This window comes from Pan paniscus, chromosome 6 (assembly GCF_029289425.2).
Source record: "Pan paniscus chromosome 6, NHGRI_mPanPan1-v2.0_pri, whole genome shotgun sequence".
Classification (NCBI taxonomy): domain Eukaryota; kingdom Metazoa; phylum Chordata; class Mammalia; order Primates; family Hominidae; genus Pan; species Pan paniscus.
In genome coordinates, this window is record NC_073255.2 from 153,098,266 (window position 1) to 153,119,467 (window position 21,202).

The 21,202-nt window shown below is 38.1% G+C and overlaps 1 long non-coding RNA gene across 1 annotated transcript; it reads right to left on the reverse strand.

Annotated features, from left to right (window-relative positions):
* Window positions 1-2,760: 2,760 nt before the first annotated feature.
* Window positions 2,761-13,874, reverse strand: LOC100993867 (uncharacterized). The gene is made up of 3 exons (XR_155846.5): window positions 13,750-13,874; window positions 13,244-13,327; window positions 2,761-4,591 (listed from the first exon to the last, which is right to left on the reverse strand). It is a non-coding gene; the product is annotated as an uncharacterized LOC100993867 (long non-coding RNA).
* Window positions 13,875-21,202: the final 7,328 nt, after the last annotated feature.

Here is a 21,202-nt window from a genome sequence, read left to right on the forward strand (position 1 = left end):
CTGTACTAACCAAATATTATATTTTTTCTTTTTAAATATCATTAGATACCCAAATATCTGAAATGAAAAAAAGATTAGTGACGACATACTGAATGAACGGAAAAACTGGAAAATTTGTGGCTAGAAATTTAGAATTATACTATAAGCTAGATGTATCAAACTCACATATTCTTCCAAATTAGAGAATTAGTTATGCTTCAGAAATATAAAATACATATATGCCAGAAAGTTTGCTCTGTTTACTAAGCAATAAAATAATCATATCTTCTTAATTAATGAATCTTATAAAGTAAATGAAATGGAAATATGTCTGTTACCTGCTGCTTTTGACTAATATTCAAATAAAATAATCAAGTTATTTCCTTCTTATAATTTGTAACACACATTTCTAAATACAGGTGAGTTGCATGAGAAAAGGGGAATGAAAAATAAAAATTTCTATTTGGTTACTTGTAATTTGGGCTTGATACAAAAATTACTTCAGTACCAACAATCTGATATGGTCACCAGGTATAGCCGATGTTAACAAATCCACCAGATTAAATCAGTATGTAGAAAATGTCAAGTCTGTGTTTACTCAGTTATTCAACAGTCAACACTCAGAGCTTACCAAATACCATGATATTTACAAGGCATGTAAGAAGCTCACCAAGTGAGGACAGAGGCAGACATGCAAACAAGTAACTGTCAAACACAAACTGAATGTTTGTGTCCCCTCAAAATTCGTATGCCAAAATCCTCACCCCTAAGGTGATGGTTATTAAAAGGTGGGCCTTTGGGAAGTGATTAGGTCATGGTGGAGGATGGGGGAACCCTCATGGATAGCATTAGTGCCCTCATAAAGGAAGTCTGAGAGAAATCCTTTGCCCCTTCCACCCTGTGAGGCTAGAGTGAGAAGATGACTATGAGGAAGTGGGCCCTCACCAGGTAGTGAATCTGCCAGAGCCTTGATCTTGGACTTTCCAGATTCTAGAACTAGGAGAAATAAATTTCTGTTGTCTATAAGCCACTCAGTTTATGGTATTTTATTACAGCAGCTGTAACAGACTAGGACCATCATATGCAATGTGATAAGCCCTCAATAGAGGGACACAAAAAGGGAGGAGAGAAGAAGAGAGCAGAGAAGACTTGGGGGAGGAGGGCAACCTTTGAACTGGGTCTTAATAAGAGAATAAGTGACCCAGGAGGAGAAGGGTGGGAATTGGGATAGCAAAGGGCATTCCAAACATAGTTTCACAACAGTCTTGTAGACAGAAGGCATTATGCAGTAAGAAGACATGAGCATCAGGGAGAAGTAACAGTTCTGACCAATGATAAGAGGGTTATTGGCAGGAAGACTAATGGACTTTGGGTTGGTGAAGAAGGGAAGTGGGGTATGAGTATCACTGTAAGGCTAGCTGAAGAGTATGACTATACTCAGTGACATTTTCCCAAAGGTGTTTTATAAAATATTAACTCCATAGACCACTTATTTATTGGATTATTTATGGGGACTAGCAAACAAATTTTTTCTTTTTCAAGAAAGTGTGGGAAATGCTCAATTTTTTTTCTGTAAAACTTCTCACAGTCTTCAATGTGCTAATGTATATGGTTCTGCAAGATATGTTAATAAAGATAAAATTCCCCATACTAAGTTCACCAAATATCCCTTTAGCTGCACGGATATTTTGAAAAGTTAGTGTTCCATATAAGAGAGTTTGGAAATGCTACTATAAGGAATCGAGTAAAACAGAAAGTCTTAATTAATAAAGATGTGGAAAATTCATGGCCAAATTTGTATTTTAAAAACCTAACTTTGGCAAGAATATGGAAGAAGGGTTTGTACGTGAGATATAGTTGGGAAACTAGTGTCTGGGCAAAGCCCATGGGAATGAAGGAGAATATCTGAATTGGTAGAATTTCATAACTAAACATCCAGGTGTTCATGGTGAGTGAAGAAGTGAATGAGGGGAAAATGTCAATATATTACTTAATCAAGTGATCAAAGGTAACATAATTCGTAATGAGACAGACATTGTGAGCCTTCTGATGTGATGCACTGAGAAGAACACTACATTACTTATGTTACATCCCTGACAACAATGCATAAGCTGAAACTAGTCTTGAAAATCATTCTGTAAAATCAATGGGCTGTTCTGTAAAAAAAAAAAAAAAAAAATCAATGTTATAAAAAACAAAGAAAGGCCAAAGAACCACCCCGGATCAAGGACGACTAAAGAGATTTGAAAACTAAGTGCAACTGTGATTCTTCATTGCATTGTGGACCTGTAAAATACATGCTATAAAAGACATCAAAGAGACTATTAGAATAAATTGAATAGATCTTATGAATTAGATAATAGTATAATATCAATATTAACTTTTCTGATTTTGAAAATTTTACTGTGATTTCATAGGATAATGTTTTTATTCTTGGAAAATAACGCAATATTTAAGGGGAAAGAAACATGAACTTTGTAAGTTACTCCTGAATGACACAGAACAAGATAGATAAATATTATATATAAAATGCATATATTTATATAATTGGTCGGTCTTGGTTGGTGTCTATGTGTGTGTGTTTGTGTGTATATGTACATATATACACTATATATTTATACACATGTGTATATAAAGAGAATGCTAAAGCAAAGCAAATATGAGAAAATGTTAAAATTTGGTAACCAATTTGGGTGAAGGACCTATACAAAAACATTAGTACATTTTTGCCAATTTTCTGTAAGTTTGAAGTTATTTGAAAATAAAAAGTTAAAAAAATAATTCAGCAACCCCGTTTGGAATTTATCTTAAGAAGCAAAGCCAACAGGTACTAAATATGAATCAATGACAATTATGCAGTTTCTAGCTTCAGTAATGGATGAGCATATGGAGAGCACAGGCTAGGGAGGAACAGGATTTGAAAGAGGAAGATGGTGATTTCTGTTTGAGGAATGTTTTTCAAAATGTCAGTATCATCTCCAGGGGGACATTACTGGTAAGACACGCCTGGAGTTCTTAAAAGAAGGAGCACTGGAGTTTGAGATTTTGAAGACATCTTTACAAGAGATATTCTCTGTTCAGGGATTCAGTTTCTTCCTGGTTCAATCTTGGGAGGTTGTATATTTCCAGGAATGTATCATTTCTTTTAGGTTTTCTAGCTTGAGTGCATAGAGGTGTTCACAGCAGTTTCTGAGAGTTTGTATTTCTGTGGAGTTGGTGGTAATATTCCCTTTGTCATTTCTGATTGTATTTATTTGGAACTTCTCTCTTTTTTTATTAGTCTAGCTAGAGGTATATCATTAATTCTTTCAAAGACTCAACTCCTGGCTTCATTAGTCTTTTGTATGGTTTTTCACATCTCAACTTCCTTCAGTTTAGCTCTGATTTTGGTTATGTCTTGTCTTCTGCTAGCTTTGGGGTTGGTTTGTGATGTTAAGTTCTTAATTTGAGATCTTTCTTTTTGTTGTGGGCATTTAGTGCTATAAACTTCCCTCTTAACACTGCTTTAGCTATGTCCCAGAGATTCTGGTATATTGTAGCTTTGTTTGCTTTGGTTTCAAAGAATTTCTTGATTTCTGCCCTAATTTCATTGTTTACCCAAAAGTCATTCAAGAGCAGGTTGTTTAATTTCCATGTAATTGTGTGGTTTTGAGTGATATTCTTAGTCTTGATTTCTACTTTTATTGCCCTGTGGTCCAAGGGTATGGTTGGTATAATTTCAGTTTTTTTGTTTGTTTGTTTTATTTGCTGAGGACTGTTTTAAGCCTATTGCATGGCTGATTTTAGAGTATGTGCCATGTGCAGATGAGAAGAACGTATATTCAATTGTTTTTGGGTAGAGAGTTCTGTCGATATCTGTTAGATCCATCTGGTCAAGCATTGAGTTCAGGTCCCGAATATCTTTGTTAGTTTTCTGCCTCAATAATCTAATATTGTCAGTGGGGTGTTGAAATTCTCCCACTATTATTGTGCGATTATCTAAGTCATTTCATAGGTCTGTAAGAACTTGCTTTATAATCTGGGTGTTCTTGTGTTGGATACATATATATTTAGGATTGTTAGGTCTGCTTGTTGAATTGAGGCTTTCGCCATTATGTAATGCCCTTCTGTGTCTTTTTTGATCTTTGTTGGCTTAAAGTCTGTTTTGTCTGAAATTAGATTAGCAACTCCTCCTTTTTTCTGTTTTCTGTTTGCTTGGTAGATTTTTCTCCATCCTTTTACTTTGAGCCTATGGACATCATTGCATATAAGATGGGTCTTTTGAAGACAGCATACTGTTGAGTCTTGCTTCTTTATCCAACTGCCCACTCAGTGTTAATTGGGCATTTAGCCCATTTATATTCAAGGCTAGTTTTTACATATGCAGATTTGATCCTGTCATCATGTTGTTATCTAGTTATTATGCAGACTTGTTTGTGTGGTTGCTTTATAGTGTCACTGGTCCATGTACTTAAAGTGTGTTTTTGTAGTGGCTGGTAACAGTCTTTCCTTTCTATATTTAGTACTCCCTTGGCAACCTCCTGTAAGGCAGGTTATATTTAGCACTCCTTCTGGGACCTCTTGTAAGGCAGGTCTGGTGGCAAATATTTTACCACAAAGATGCCAAAAGCAACTGCAACAAAAACAAAAATGGGTAAATGGGACCTAATTAAACCAAAGACCTTCTGCAAAACAAAATATTGGCAGAGTAAACAGAGAGAATGGGAGAAAATATTTGCAAACTATGCATCCAACAAGAGTCTAATACCCAAAATCTATAAGGATGATAAACAAATCAACACGCAAAAAACAAACAAACAAAATAAGCAATTATGTAATGCCCTTCTGTGTCTTTTTTGATCTTTGTTGGCTTAAAGTCTGTTTTGTCTGAAATTAGATTAGCAACTCCTCCTTTTTTCTGTTTACTGTTTGCTTGGTAGATTTTTCTCCATCCTTTTACTTTGAGCCTATGGACGTCATTGCATATAAGATGGGTCTTCTGAAGACAGCATACTGCTGCGTCTTGCTTTCTTATCCAACATGAACGTACACTTTTCAAAGAAGATATACAAGAGACCAACAATCATATGAAAAAATGCTCAACACCATTAATCATTACAGAAATGCAAATCAAAACCACGATGAGATACCATCTCACACCAGTCAGAATGGCTATTACTAAAAAGTCAAAAAATAATAAATGCTGGCAAGATTGCAGAGAAAAGGGAATGCCTATACACTGCTCGTGGGAATATAAATTAGTTGAGCCATTATGGAAAGCTGTTTGATGATTTCTCAAATAACTCAAAGCAGAATTACCATTCAACCCAGTAATCCCATTATTGGGTATATACCGAAAGGAATATAGATCATTCTACCATAAAGACACATGCATGCACTATTCACAGTAACAAAGACATGGAATCAACCTAGATGCCCATCAATGGTAGACTAAATTTTAAAAATGTGGTACATATACACCATGGAATACTATGCACGCATAAAGAAAATGAGATTATATCCTTTGCAGCAACATGGATGGAGCTGGAGACCATTATCCTAAGTAAACTAACACAGGAACAGAAAATCAAATTGTGCATATTCTCACTTATAAGTGAAAGCTAAACACTGAGTACATATGGACACAAAGAAGGGAACAAGAGATACCAGGGCCTATTTGAGGGTAGAGGGAGGGAGAAGGGTAAGGATCAAAAACTACCTATCAGAGAGTATGCTTATTACCTGGGTAGTGACATAATCTGTACACCAAATCCCCGTGACACACAATTTACCTATATAACCTGAACATGTACCCCTGAACATAAAACAAAGGTTTTAAAAAAAGATATTCTTCACTTGCTGGTGTTTTTAATTAACTGACAATTTCTCTCTTCATTTAAACAATTTTTCCAAAGCAAACCTGAAACTTTGGCTTGGGTCTTAATATAATACATGAAATTTTCCTTTTTTATGAGCTAGACTCTCCTAGAAAAAATAGTGACATAAACAATTTATAATTAAGTTTAGAAGAAAAATTTAAGTGTATTATATTGAATAAGTGTCAATTGATAGTAGGGATCTAGCAATAGCCACAACCTAGCATTGCAGACATTAATGGCAATGAAGAAAATTTTGTATATGTTCCAAAAATTGATTGAAAATGATATTAGTTGAGGCTTTAAAATTCCTCAAGAAAATCAAGCACATGTTTTCAACCTTCCTAAACTTCACAATCTCCAGAGTTTATGTTCTAGGGGTCACCTTGGATACTAGTTTGGTTAAGCTAAACAACCTACCTGTGAAAACATTTGCCTTAATAAAGACTTCACTTTTAAATAAAGCTCGAATTTAATTAGAAAATGAAGAAAGCTGATGCTAAAATAGATTACACTAATTTAAGACTAAGAAAATGTCAGGTTTTCCAAACCTCAAGGTATAAAACTGACAGACTCAAAATGTTTTGCTAAAATAAATATAATTTTAATCTTGTGTACCCAGGCAATTTCAACTTTTCCAAAGCAGAACACTAGACATTCTTGCCTGACCCTGGTCTGTTGTAAAATTCCAGAGATACCCTCCCATCATCCTGTGACAGTAGCTCATCTTGACATGTAAATATCTCATACATAATTTATTCCATTCCTTGGAGCAATGATTTGAATAAAAGCAAAGCAGTGTTTCTGCTGTCTTTACTGTAAATGCTAATCTAAGAATATCAGAGTATCTAGCCAGACTGCATGGGTTTGAGTCTGAGTCTGCCACTTATGAACTGTGATCTTGTACAAGGTATGGAATCTCTTTGTGCCTTGTTTTCCCATCTACAAGATGGAGCAATGACATTACTTAGAGCTTTGGTCACATTATGTGCCAAATCAATTTGCCAAAGGAAAATGAATCCTACCTGCCTAGATGAACAGAGTTTCATCTTCCTCCAGAATCTAATTCTTGGCCAAGAAGCTACAGAGGTGCTTACTTATATCCGAAGGGTCAGCCTTAGGACTTCTTAGCTACAATGCAGATAGTATTTCTTGAGATGAAAGGACTCCACCAGCATTATTCATAAGCTGGCAGTTACAGAAACAAATGCCCCCAGCGCTGCTGCTATGGCTGCTGTCACTTCTGCCATGACCCCAGGAAGTTTCTAGAAGTGAGTGTGGTCACTGCTCATGCTCTGCCTGTGTACTGTTTAATATTACCATGCTCTGGCCTAGAAGAAGGGAACCCACCTTTCTTCTCCCTCCCTCTGCCCCAACAACTGTGAGCTCATCATTAGAGTTCAAGAACCCTAAAAGCTGGTCGATCACTAATTTTAAATTATCAAATTGTCTATTTTGGTATTTTCCTTGTAAATTTTTTCAATAAATTATGGCCACAGGTTATCCTGGGTAAAATGCTTGTCCCAATTCCTTGGAATATCATCTGAGGCTAGGAATAGCCACGGTTGTGCATGGATGTGGCATCATGTGCAGATTGTAGAATACCACTGCAAAGCCCAATTTAGACTCCATGGGTGAGATCATTCTACCTTATATAATACATAAAAATGCTCAGGGTATACACACTTTGCAAAATGCTTTGAGGAAACATTGTTATGCAGCATGGTCTCCACTGAACAGTTTTGACAGAACAGGGCACTTAAGAGCAGCTGTTGGCCAGGCGCGGTGGCTCACGCCTGTAATCCCAGCACTTTGGGAGGTCAAGGCGGGTGGATCACCTGAGGTCAGGAGCTCGAGACCAGCCTGGCCAACATGGCAAAACCCCATCTATACTAAAGATACAAAAAATAGGCAGGCATGGTGGCACATGCCTATAATCCCAGCTACTCAGGAGGCTAAGGCAGGAGAACTGCTTGAACCTGGGAGGAGGAGGTTGCAGTGAGTCGAGATTGTACCACTGCACTCCAGCTAGGGTGACAGAGCGACACTACATCTCAAAAAAAGATAAAAATAAAAAAGCACCTGTTACAGGAAAATAAATAACAATAACAATTTAAATCCATCTCTTGATAACTCAGATGACTGCATGTTCATGAAAACACCCTCTTCGATGGTCAGTATGATCTCTCTGAAGCAAATAGAATATTTCTTCAAATGTCTTTTACATGTCCCATTAATTGTTTCAGTATGATTATAGGAGACAGAAACGATGAGGTAATGTTCAGGAAAGCAGACACAAAGAGGCAGAGGAAGTATTCACTGATCAGGGCCACATATGATGCAGAGGAAGGAAGTGCAAAGAGCAAACTGGGACCTGAAGTGGGTTGAAGGAAACTTCTCACAAATTCTGTTATAACTCAATAAAGAATGTGTTTGAGATTTAATTAAAATGAAGCTCAAAAACACTAATGCATGAATTTAGAATAATTCCAAACCCAACCAGAGAAAGCAGTAAGGGTTTCTACCCATGTACCACCTCTCAAGTGTCTTTTGTATTCTGTTCAAGGAATGCTTTTAATAAAAAACAGAATAAAATTAGAAATATTTTCTGATGAGTGATTTTTCCTAGTACCAATTTCTGATGAACCTATATTTTTCTTACCAAAACTATGGATATTTTTTTACACACAATAGTTTGCCTTTTCAACACAGAGTTAGTAACCCTAATGAGAAGAAATCACAAGCAGAGGATGAGCTTACTGCTAATAGCAACCCTAGGTGACACCCCCAGGACAGTGTGTCCATAGGGGCTGAGCTACTGTGCTATAACATGCTGAGACCCTCAGCGCTGGGGCAGCAAGGCCAGGGATGGCAGAACTTCATCTGGGCTCCTCAGAGGGCAGCCTGAGGTATGCTATGGGCCACACAGGTAGGGAACCCCAAGATAGCCACTCCTGCCACTTTGCCCAGGTGGGATGCAACAGCCACCTCCCAAGTGCCTACTGCCCATTGTAGACAAGGTCCTACATTAGTTTCCTGTAGCTATCGTAACAAATTCCCAAAAACTCAGTGACTGAAAAGAAGAAAAGAATTATTTTCTTGCAGTGCTAGAGTACAGAAGTCTGAAATTAAAGTGTCAGCAGGGGTTATGTTCCTTATGGAAGCTCTAGGAGAGTCTTTCTTTGTCTCTTCTAGTTTCTGGAGGCTTTTGGCATTCTTTGACTTGTGGCCTTGTGGCTGCATCACTCCAATCTCTGCCTCCGAGGCTATATCCCCTCTTCCACTTCTGCCGAATCTGCTATTACAGACTCAATGTGTGTGCTCCACATTCATACATGTTGAAACCCTAATCCCAATGTAACAGTATATGGAGATAGGGACTTTGGGATGAGTGGAGCCCTTATGAATGAGATTAGTGCCTTTAAAAGAAGAGGCCAGAAACCTACCTTACTCTTTTTTTAGTCATGTGAGGAAACAGCAAAAAGTTGGCAGCCTGCAACCTGGAAGTGGGCTCACACAAGAATCTGACCATGGTGGCACCCTGACCTTAGACTTCCAACCTCCAGAACTGTGAGAAATAATTTCCTATTATTGACAAGCCACCCAGACTATGATATTCTGCTATAATGCCCTGAAGTGTCTAAGCAGTCTTCCCTGTGCATTTCTTATAAATAACTTGTCAGTGGATTTAGAGCCACACAGATAATCCAGGATGATCTCCTCATCTCAAGATCCTTAATTTAATTATATCTGCAAAGTTCCTTTTTCCAAGTAAGATAATAGTCACAGATTCTGGTAATTAGGACATGGGCATATTTCATGAGGGCCACTATTCAACTCACTACAGAGTCCATGAGACTGCCAAGGGAGCTGGTGTCCAAGATGTTCAATAGCTTAAGGTGAGCCTGGTAGGGGAAGGGATGGGGGTAGGGAAGGAAGAAGCAGAAAGCTCAGGTGGGTGCTGGGAAAGAGGTAGCTCCAAGCAGTGGCCCCTACATTCTGGCATCACAGATATTGAATATTTCTGTTTTGTCATCCAAGCTGGCTGCATAGTAGCTCCTCTAACACACAGACCTGTCCCCAAATTAAATTGTCATTATTTCAAAATACTTGGCATTAAAAAAAATTATTGGAGTCAAAGATCTATTCTTTTTAGCAAGGGAAATTCTAATTTTACAGTTGTTTTTGAAAAAAAGGCACAAGGTGCTAAATTTTTCAAATACACTTTAACTGTTATATGTTAACGGTTTTAATTTTTATAACTTATGCAAAAAAGTGTCTTATCAATGAGGATTGCTAAGACCTTGCAGGAATCATCATTAATAAGACTTGACTAGGAGACTAGGAAGTGTTTAACCATTTCAGGCATGAAAATATGCCAAAGAAAAAAAGGTCAGGAAAACATACTGAAGTCTCATTTTAAAAACTGCAAAGATTTGACTGTTTCAATATTCAATCTTTTCATTAATATTTGTGTGTTTATCACAATGATGTAGATAAAGTATATATAATATGTTTTTTCAACAGGCCCCATGCAGATGCCTGCAAATCCCTTTTGGTTTACTCCAGTGTGAAAAAGTTAGAACTGTTATATGAAATAAGCATGAAAAATGCTTTTTCTCTTTTCCTCTGATATTAAATTATATATAATATATATAATAGCAGAGGAATATATAACATATATACAATAGCAGAGGAAAAGCGTTTGTGTGTGTTACTACGTATAGCATATATATATAGTAACACAAACATTTTATATATACATAATTTCCGTAATGTATATTACATATTCAGTGATCAAAATTACTCTTTAGTTAGAAAAGTCAAAGAGGAATATGTGGGAATTGGGGAATGGGAAGAAAGAAAAGAGAAAAGAAAGGAAGTAATTTGGGTTTAAGTAAGGCTGAGAGTGTTAAAAATGAGAAAGTACAAGTGGTTAGAAAAAAAAGGATATTTGCAAAGAAAGTCATGCAGCCAAAAGGGACCCATTATGGAAAGTATTTGGTTTATAGTTTAATGCCTATTCTTCAGTCTACTTATTTGTTAATTTATTTACTCTACTTCGCTCACAAGCTTCCTCTCAAAATTGTACCACTCTCCTCAGGCAGGTGGATAAAGTACGGACAAATAACTAGGAAACAGTCCAAGACTTTATACTGCTTGTCACAGCAGTACCTCTTGTAACAATTTTTTCATGTGTGTATAATAAAAATATGTAGGCCAGTGGTTTCTTCAGACAAAAGTAGTCTTCACATTCCAGAAACTCATGGGGAGGTTGTTGAAAGAACAAGTTGTGCACACAGAAACACACCTGAAGAATCAGCCATTCCCTGGACTGGAACTTTAGCTCTGTTTTGAAATAGCTGAGGTGATGTTGACCTCCCTGGAAAAGACTGAGTCAACCCCAACAAGGTCATTCACCTTGGGAGCACGGGTCAGAGTAGATTTGGCCAATCAGTTCATGGCCATATTCGTATTCAATGTTGTTGGTTCCTCAGGGGGTGGGACTTGGGTTTCAACACCCAAGGAAACAGCAAGTGAAGACATCAATTTAAGAAGAAGAGGAAAAAAATATGACTACTAGGACAAATTAAAGACTTGGTTGTGCACAAACAGAATGCCAGGGGTTAGCATAACATGGGGTGGTGAAAGTTGACCAGAGGTGGAGGCCAGAGCCCTGGACACTAGTTTGCACCTACTGCAAGTCACTTTTCATGTCAGATCCTCATTTTTCTCACTCGTAAAGAGAAAATATTTTATTAAACGATTTATGAGGTTTCCTCTCATCTAATTCTACAAATGCTCTGTGAATAGCTTCTGATTGGCTAAAAAGTCTCACTCGGTATAACTTAAGAGAGTGTGACTTTGTTGTGGTATGTCCTTGATCCTGGAGCATTCAGGAAGCTTGAAATATTTTCTCTATGACCCTTCACTCTTTCAGTGATGAAACTTGCCACAACACAATATACATGACCCGATCCCTATTTTTATTACCAGGGATTTGGCTCTAACTTTGCCCAACTCTCAGGTGATACTAAACTCTGGAGATTTCCCTGACCTTCACATTTGCTGTAGAGGACTAAACCCTAGTGCTAGATGGAGTTTGGATGCTCACTTTCTTTACCTGATCCTTAAAAATTTAAAGCAAATATTTCTGATTTAAGATAAAATTATTAATATGATGTGTTAACATTTGTTTCTGGGGTGTTATTATAGCAATTAATGAGTCATGTAGGAGCTCCAAAATAGCAATTCAGAAATAGATATTACTGAGTAAGCAGTAAAATAAATATCAAAGTTCTAATGATTGCCAGCTTTGAGTAAATCATGCCAGTTTAGGAAACAGAAGTGTCTATGATACTGCTGAACTAACTATATACAGCCCCCCAACAACTAAAGCCATATTAATTTGAAAGCAGTCAGTAAATATAAGAAACTTAGTTATAATATATAATATATGAATATATAATATAATATAACTTAGTATATATAAGAAACAATAGATCAGTAGATCTTCACCATGACTGCATGTTAGACCTATCAAGAGAGTTTTTAAAAATTAGCTTCCTCTGTTCCCTTCCCTACCCAATCAATTAAATTGGGCTCTCTGTGATGGGGCCAAGGTGTTAATATTTGTGCTGAGTTCCCTAGGTACCAATAATTTTTCAACAGACAGGGCTGAGAAACATTGCAGTCTATTATTTTTCTGGGGCATTATATGGCACTTCCATAGAGTAAAATTGAAACAAAGAGGTTTGAGTGAAAAGTATGACTCACCCAACTTCTCTTAGCCTCAATTTCCCCAGCTATAAAGAAAGGAGACAGTATCTGCTCCACCAAATTGTTGAGAAAGTTAAATAAGTTATATTTGAAAGTATTTGATACACAATAGATGCTCAAAAGGCATTCATTGAATGTTGAATTCATTTTCTATAACTTTTGTTAGCTTAATGTTAGGTGGTGATGGGCAGTGATGATCTCAGTGTTAATATGGTGACCATAGTAAAGAAGGTGCCTGTAAAATATATGTGAAGAGTAAATGTAGACATTGATTTTTCTTCTTATATACACACATATAGATGAGAAATATGGGATTTTGTTAAGTTTCTTTTATATACTTTAATAACTCATGTTATTAAGTTCATTATATATGTCTATTTATATATAGCTATTAATTGATCTAGGTATAGATGAGGAATATGGCATGTTATATTCATTTTAAAAATGTGTAAAATCGTGAATTCAAATATAAATAGGAAATAAAACAACAACATGACATTAAAGGGGATCTCATCAGCTAGATATGAGCCTTAAGAGGCAGGAGACCAACGTGCCCCTCTGCTCAGCCTCAAGCCTGTCACTACCAAGCCGCACCTTGGAGCTCAGCCTAGAGGGTCTCCATCACTCACCTGAAGTTGAATCTAAACTCCCTCTGTAACAGAACGCCAGTCTGGGGAACTCTGAATTGACTACAGGTTCACAGATAGAGATTGCTTAATTGGAAGAAAAGTAAGGAGAAAAATCAATGTCTACATTCATTCTTCACATATTCCTCAATAGATCTATATATCTATTGATTGAGGGGTCATATATCTACATCTTGTTCATTTGTAACTTGGATATTACATAGTAAAATCTGTTTGATTGCCATCCTTGCCATCTCTTGTAGGACATTTTGGCTCTAATTTTGAAAGCTGGATATTACTCTCTTTCCACTTTCTGTAAACTGAGGCTAGGAAGGAGAAGAAAGGGAATACTCCAATGAAGCCACATACTTCCTTTCTGAAACACTGTTAAAGATACTCTGGCAGGCCCCCCTGCACCCAGCTGGGAGTGTATTCACTCCTTTATCATACAGGTAGGTTTCTGCTATACCCATCTTGGTATGAAGCCCTGGAAATAAGCAAATTCTTACACAGTGGGATCATGCAGCAAGAGTCTATATACTCAAAAGTGTTTACTAAATTTTTCTCTTAACCTTTCTCTTCACCATTCCACCTGTCTCCCCATGGAAGATGCGAGTGAGAATGCCATGACTCTGTGACCTCACAATACTAAAAGAATTTTGCTTCTGCAGGATGGGACCACAGCCAGAACTCTACGCCACACCAGAATTTACTTATTCAACACATATTTCTGAGTGTCAACTCTGTGCCAAGTATCGTTTTAGTTTCACAGCAGTGAACAAAATACACAATGTGCCTGACCTATGAATATTACTATTGTTGACGTGACAACAATGAATGAATAACAAAACAGATTTATATAAGCCAGGTTGTATAAGTGTTATAGAGAAAAATGAAATAAGTGTTTAGCCAGGGTTCTCTAGAGGGACAGAACTAATAGGATAGATGTATATATGAGGGGGAGTTTATTAAAGATTATTGACTCACACAATCACAAGGTCCCACAATAGGCCATCTGCAGGCTGACGAACAAGGAAGCCAGTCCGAGTCCCAAAACCTCAAAAGTAAGGAAGTGGACAGTTTAGCCTTCAGTCTGTGGCTGAAGGCCCGAGAGACTGTGGCAAACCACTGGTGTAGGTTCAAGAGGCCAAGAGCTGGAAAACTTGGAGTCTGATGTTTGAGGGCAGGAAGCATCCAGCACAAGAGGAGGATGAAGGCTAGAAGACTCAGCAAGTCTGCTCCTTCCAAGTTCTTCTGCCTGCTTTATTCTAACCATGCTGGCAGCTGATTAGATGGTGCCCACTCAGATTAAAGGTGGGTCTGCCTCTCCCAATCCACTGACTCAAATGTTAATCTCTGGCAACACCCTCACAGACACACCCAGGAACAATACTTTGCTTCCTTCAATCTAATTAAGCTGACACTCAATATTAACCATCACAGTAAGCATATCAGAGACTACTAGGGTCTGCTGTTTGGGACAGGGTGTTCTGAAAGGACCTCTGGTAAGGTGACTTTTGAGCATAGACCTGAAGAAAATGGAGGAATGAGCCCTGTACATTGTCAGGGAAGAACTGCTCAGGCAGAGGAAATACAGATGGAAAGGGCCTGCACTGGAAAAGTGATTGGCATGTTAGAGGCACAGTGAGGAGGCCAACACAACTGGTGAGGAGTGAATCAGGAGAATAATAGGGGATGAAGTCACAGAATCGGGACCCAGGTCATAGAGAGCCCTGGAAGGCATTTTAAGGACTTGGACTTTGAGGAAAATGAGAAACCATTGGCCAATTTTGGGTACATGAATGATATTTAACCAGAAGATTCTTTTTCCTCTCTATCAAGTCATCACTTTCCACATTTTAGGGAAAGAAGTTTTATCTTTTCTTGTTAAGCTATTGCTGAATTTTTAACTTTGGGGTTTTGTTTCAGATAGGTATTGGGAGAAGGAGAGGCTGTCAACCCATGCCACTATGCTATCTCTAACTCTGCCATCCAGACCGAGTAAGTTTTATTTCCACTGTATTCTGCCGTCCATGGCTTGCAGGAAGGGGTTCATCCCCACTCACCCTACAGAGCACTTCCATGAAGAGCTGTGCCCAGAGGCTCCCTGGGCCCAGCACAACAAGCACATTCACGTATCCCCAGCCTCAAATGAGCCTCATTTACAGTCCAGCAGTGTGTGCCTGCACGGTAGTTCTTTATGTTTCCTTTTCAATAAATATATGACTCATAACAGTATTGTCCTTTGTTTAGCTTTCATCTTTCTCAGAGTTTGAAGTGTTTGTAAGAAATAGTTGTAGATTTATTTTTAAAGCCTTGCTACCTTAAATCAAGAATTTTTTTTTTTTTTTTTTTTTGAGACGGAGTCTTGCTCTGTCGCCCAGGCTGGAGGGCAGTGGTGCCATCTCGGCTCACTGCAAGCATCGCCTCCTGGGTTCATGCCATTCTCCTGCTCAGCCTCTGAGGTAGCTGGGACCACAGGTGCCTGCCACCACGCCCAGCTAATTTTTTTTTTTTTTTTGGTATTTTTAGTAGAGATGGGGTTTCACCATGTTAGCCAGGCTGGTCTCAATCTGCTGACCTTGTGATCCACCCACCTCAGCCTCCCAAAGGGCTGGGATTACAGGCGTGAGCCACCATGCCTGGCCAAATCAGGAAATTTTAAAAGCATAATATGCCACTGTATTTCTTTTTCTTATGAAAAGCAATAATGCTAAATTTACAGGCATAATGTTGTATTGGCATTAAAGATGGCTATCAATCCATTAAAATAATCAATATGTTATTTCTTGATCTCCTGGCCTCATGATCCACCTGCCTCGGCCTCCCAAAGTGCTGGGATTACAGGTGTGAGCCACTGTGCCCAGCCAAAATAATCAATATGTTATTTCTGATGCTGAACGTATACACAAAAGTTTTCAACTATCTGAAAAAGAGGATCTTCTGATAAATATTCATCATATCCTAATTTTTAAAATTAGAGTACTTCAAATTTAGATGTTATGTTAAAAAAAAAAAAACTCCAAATTCTCACACGTGAAACCTGATCTTGGTTCTGATGTTTACTTTTTTTGAAGTAAGTAGAAATAATTGAGTACAGAAGAAAAAATTAGCTAGATTTGTTAAAATCTGGTTAAATATTGTTTTAATTATCACGGAAGATGTAAAGAACATGTAATTTTATGGATTATTTATAGAATAGTGGGCAAAACCAATTAGGTATTAAGAAGTGAACCTTGAATTTATGCATTTTTGTAACAGAACTTCTAGCTGTACTAAATACAAACTGAATTTTTGGAGTTAAAAAACTCTTTCATTACGCTTAAGATATATTATTTATCATATTAATAAGCTTCTCACATCATACATTGTGTATTGTTATTGTGGTTATTTTTGTCAACAATTTTTATCAAATGAGTTCTAATTTTTGGTGGAGAAATTTTGGCAACTACACAAAGAATGTACCAAATATCACTTCTGCAAACTACGCATATGAACTTTTCAAAATCCATAAATTACTCTTCTCTGGTTTGGCTGAAGTTAGAGGAGCATTGTTAAATAATATTTACTGAACACTTTTTCTAAAAAAAATTGTGTGTTTTCATAATGTGTTTTGATTTAAAAGAAAGTTGTTATTATTAGTGAAAACATTTTTTGTAATGAGCCAATAAAGTCCTCAAAATTAAAATGAATCATACTATAGAAGACCTACATTTGATACACTTTTTTTTCTCTGAGCAGGCAAACGTACTTAAGACCTTTGTGTAAGATCAGAAAATCATAAGACAGCATTAAAAAGTACTATACAGGAGGAGATGGAACAAGATGGCCAAATAGAAGCCTCCAGCAATCATCTCCCCCAAAGGAATTGAACAACTATCAAAACAAAATTGAACAACTATCTAAACAAAAAAAGTACCTTCATAAAAAGCAAAAATCAGGTGAGTGATCACAGTACCTGCTTTTAACATCATTTTTAAAAATACTTTAAGTTCTAGGGTACATGTGCACAATGTGCATGTTTGTTACTTATGTATACATGTGCCATGTTGGTGTGCTGCACCCATTAACTCGACTTTTACATTAGGTATATCTCCTAATGCTATTCCCTCCCCCCTCCCCCCACCCCACAACAGACCCCGGTGTGTGATGTTCCCCACCCTGCATCCAAGTGTTCTCATTATTCAATTCCCACCTATGAGTGAGAACATGCGGTGTTTGGTTTTTTGTCCTTGCGATAGTTTGCTGAGAATGATGGTTTCCAGCTTCATCCATGTCCCTACAAAGGACATGAAATCATCCTTTTTTATGGCTGCATAGTATTCCATGGTATATATGTGCCACATTTTCTTAATCCAGTCTATCATTGATGGACATTTGGGTTGGTTCCAAGTCTTTGCTATTGTGAATAGTGCCACAATAAACATACGTGTGCATGTGTCTTTATAGTAGCATGATTTATAATCCTTTGGGTATATACCCAGTAATGGGACGGCTGGGTCAAATGGTATTTCTAGTTCTAGATCCTTGAGGAATAGCCACACTGTCTTCCACAATGGTTGAACTAGTTTACAGTCCCACCAACAGTGTAAAAGTGTTCCTATTTCTCCACATCATATTAAGGAAAGAGGCACTGAAGAGGATAGGAAAGGCAGACTTGAATTGCCTATACCACTCTTCCCCCATCCCCAGACAGCAGCCCCTCATGATGCAGAGAGAGAATCTGTATGCTTGAGGGTGGGACAGTGCAGTGACTGTGGAATTTTGCAGTGGAATTCAGTGCTGCTCTGTCACAGCAGAAAGCAACAAAGGCCAGAACTCAGCCAGTACCCATAGAGGGAGCATTTCAACCAACCCTAGCTAGAGGGAAATAGCCCATCCCAGTGACAGAACTTGAGTTTTGGCAAGTCTTGCCAACACAGGCTAAAGTGCTCTGGGGTTCTAAATAAACTTGAAATGAATGGCAGTCCAGGCCACAAGGACTGCAATTTCTGGGCAACTCCTGGTGCTGTGCTGGGCTTGAAACCAATGGGCTTGGGGTGTACACAACTTAGTGAGACATCAGCTGGGGTGGCCAAAGGAGTTCTTGTGTCACCCTTCCCAAACTCTAGGCAGTGAAGCTTGCAACTTCAGGAGAGAACCATCCCTTCCACTTGAGGGGAGAAGGGAGAGTAAAGAGTACTTTGTCTTACAACTTGGATACCACCATAGCCACAGCAGGATAGAGCACAGGGCAGAGTCCCAGGCTCCTATTCCAGGCTCTAGCTCCCAGATGACATTTCTATACATATCCTGGGTCAGAGGAGAACCCATCACCTTGAAGGGAAGGACCTAGTTCTGGCAAGATTTATCACCTGCTGACTAAGGAACCCTTGGTACCTGAACAATCAGCAGTGGTAGCCAGGCAGTACTTACCATGGGTTTGGGGTGAGATTCAGAGCCACGACCCAGTACATTCCCAGCTTTTGTGACTATGAGGAGAAACTCTTCTACTTGAAGAAAAGAGAGGGCAGAATAAACAAGACTTTGTCTTGTAGTTTGGGCACCAGCTCAGCCACAGTGATGTAGAGCAGCAAGCATATCCTTGTGGTCCCTGATTCCAGGCCTTGGCTCTTAGTTGACATATCTGAACCTGCCATTGGCCAGAGGGGAGCTGACTGCCCTGAAGCAAGAGTCCCAGGCCTGGCAGCATTTACCATAACTGACTGAAGAGTGCTTGGATCTTGAGTGAACATGAGCAGTAGCAAGGCAGTTCTCACTGTGGACCTAGGGCAGTGGTAGCCATGAGGAGAGACTCCTCTGCTTGTGGAAAGAGAAGAGAAGAGTGGGAAGAATTTTGTCTTGTGGCTTGGGTGCCAGCTCAGCCACAGTAGAATAGAGCACCAGGTATATTTCTAAGGTTTCCAACTCCAGGCCCTGGCTGCTAGACAGAATCTCTGGACTTGCACAGGGCCAGGGGGAACTCACCACCCTGAGAAGAAGGACACAGTCGGTCTGGCTTTGCCACTTACTGATTTTAGAGCCCTAGAGCCTTGAGCAAACATAGGTGGTAGCCAGGCAGTTTCACAGCTGACTCTGAGTGAAACCCAATGCTGTGCCGGCTTCAGGTCTGAAGCACTGTCCTAGTGGTGGTGGGTACAGGGTTGTTTGTGTCACCCCACCTCTAGTTCCAAGAAACTCAGCACACACAGAGAGAGAGAGAGAGAGGGAGAGAGAGAGACTCCATTTGTTTGGGAGAAAGTAAGGGAGGAGAACAAGAGTCTCTGTCAGGTAATCCAGAGAATTATTTTGGATTTTATTCTAGACTATCAAGGCAATACCTCTATGAGTCTGCAAGAGCCACAGCATTACTGGGCTTGGGGTGGCTCCTAATGCAGATATGGCTACAGTAACCAAAAACTTAGATTACAACACTGAAGTTTCTTCAAATACCTGAAAAGCCTTTCCAAGAAGGACAGGTACAAACAAGCCAAGACTGCAAAAACTGCAATAAATACCTTATCCTAACTCTTCAATGCCCAGACACTGACAAACTTCAAGGGAAATGACCTCACCAAATGAACTAAATAAGGCACAGGGGTCAATCCTGGGGAGACAGAGATACATGACCTTTCAGACAGAGAATTCAAAATAGCTGTTTCAAAGAAATGCAACAAAATTCAAGTTAAAACAGAGAAAGAATTCAGAATCCTATCAGATAAATCTAATAAACAGATTGAAATAATTTTAAAGAATCAAGCAGAAGTTCTGGAGTTGAAAAATACAAGTGACATACTGAAGAATACATTGAAGTATCTTAACAAAATTGATTAAGCAGAAGAAAAAATTAGTGAACCTGAAGACAAGCTGTTTAAAAATACACAGTCAAAGGAGACAAAAGAAACAAGAATTTTAAAAGAGAAGCATGCACAACACCTAGAAAATAGCCTCAAATGGCAAACCTAAGAGTTATTGGCCTTAAAGAGGAGGTGGAGAGAGAAAGATAGGGGTAAAATGTTTATTCAAAGGGATAATAGCAAAGAACTTCTCAAACCTATATAAACGTATCAATATTCAAGTACAAGTTTAACCCAAATAAGATTATCTCAAGACATTTAACAGTCAAACTCCCAAAGGTCAAGGATAAAGAAGGGATCCTAAAAGCAGCAAGACAAAAGAAATAAATAACAAACAATGGAGTTCCAACACATCTAGCAGCATACTTTTCAGTGGAAACCCTACAGGCAAGCAGGAGAGTTGCAGGACATATTTAAAGTGTTGAAGGATAAAGATGATAACCTTTGGATAATATACCTGGTGAAAATATCCTTCAGACATGGTGGAGAAATAAAGACACCCAGAAAAACAAAAGCTTAGGAATTTCATCAACACCAGACCTATCCTACGAGAAATAGTAAAGGGAATTCTTTAATCTGAAAGAAAAGGACATAAATGAGTAATAAATACTCTGAAAGCACCAAACTCACTGGTAATAGTAAGCACACAGAAAAACACAGAATATTATAATACTGTAATCGTGGTGTGTGAACTACTCATATCGAGTAGAAGGATTAAAAGATAAACCTATAAAAAATAACTATAACCATGTTTCAAGATATAGACAGTATTATAAGATATAAATAGAAAAAACAAAAAGTTTAAAAGCAGGGAGATGAAGTTAAAATATGGAGTATTTATTAGTTTTCTCTTTGCTTGTTGATTATGCAATCAGTGTTAAGTTGTCATTAGTCTAAAATAATGAGTTACAAGATGGTATTTGCAAGCCTCATGGTAATCTCAAATAAAAACCATGCAAAAGATACACAAAAAATAAACAGCAAGAAATTAAAATGTACCACCAGAGAAAATCTCCATCACTAAAAGGAAGAGAGGAAGGAATAAAAGAAGGAAGAGAAGACTATGAAACAACCAGAAAACAACAAAATCAAAGGAGTAAGTCCTTACCAATAATCACATTGAATG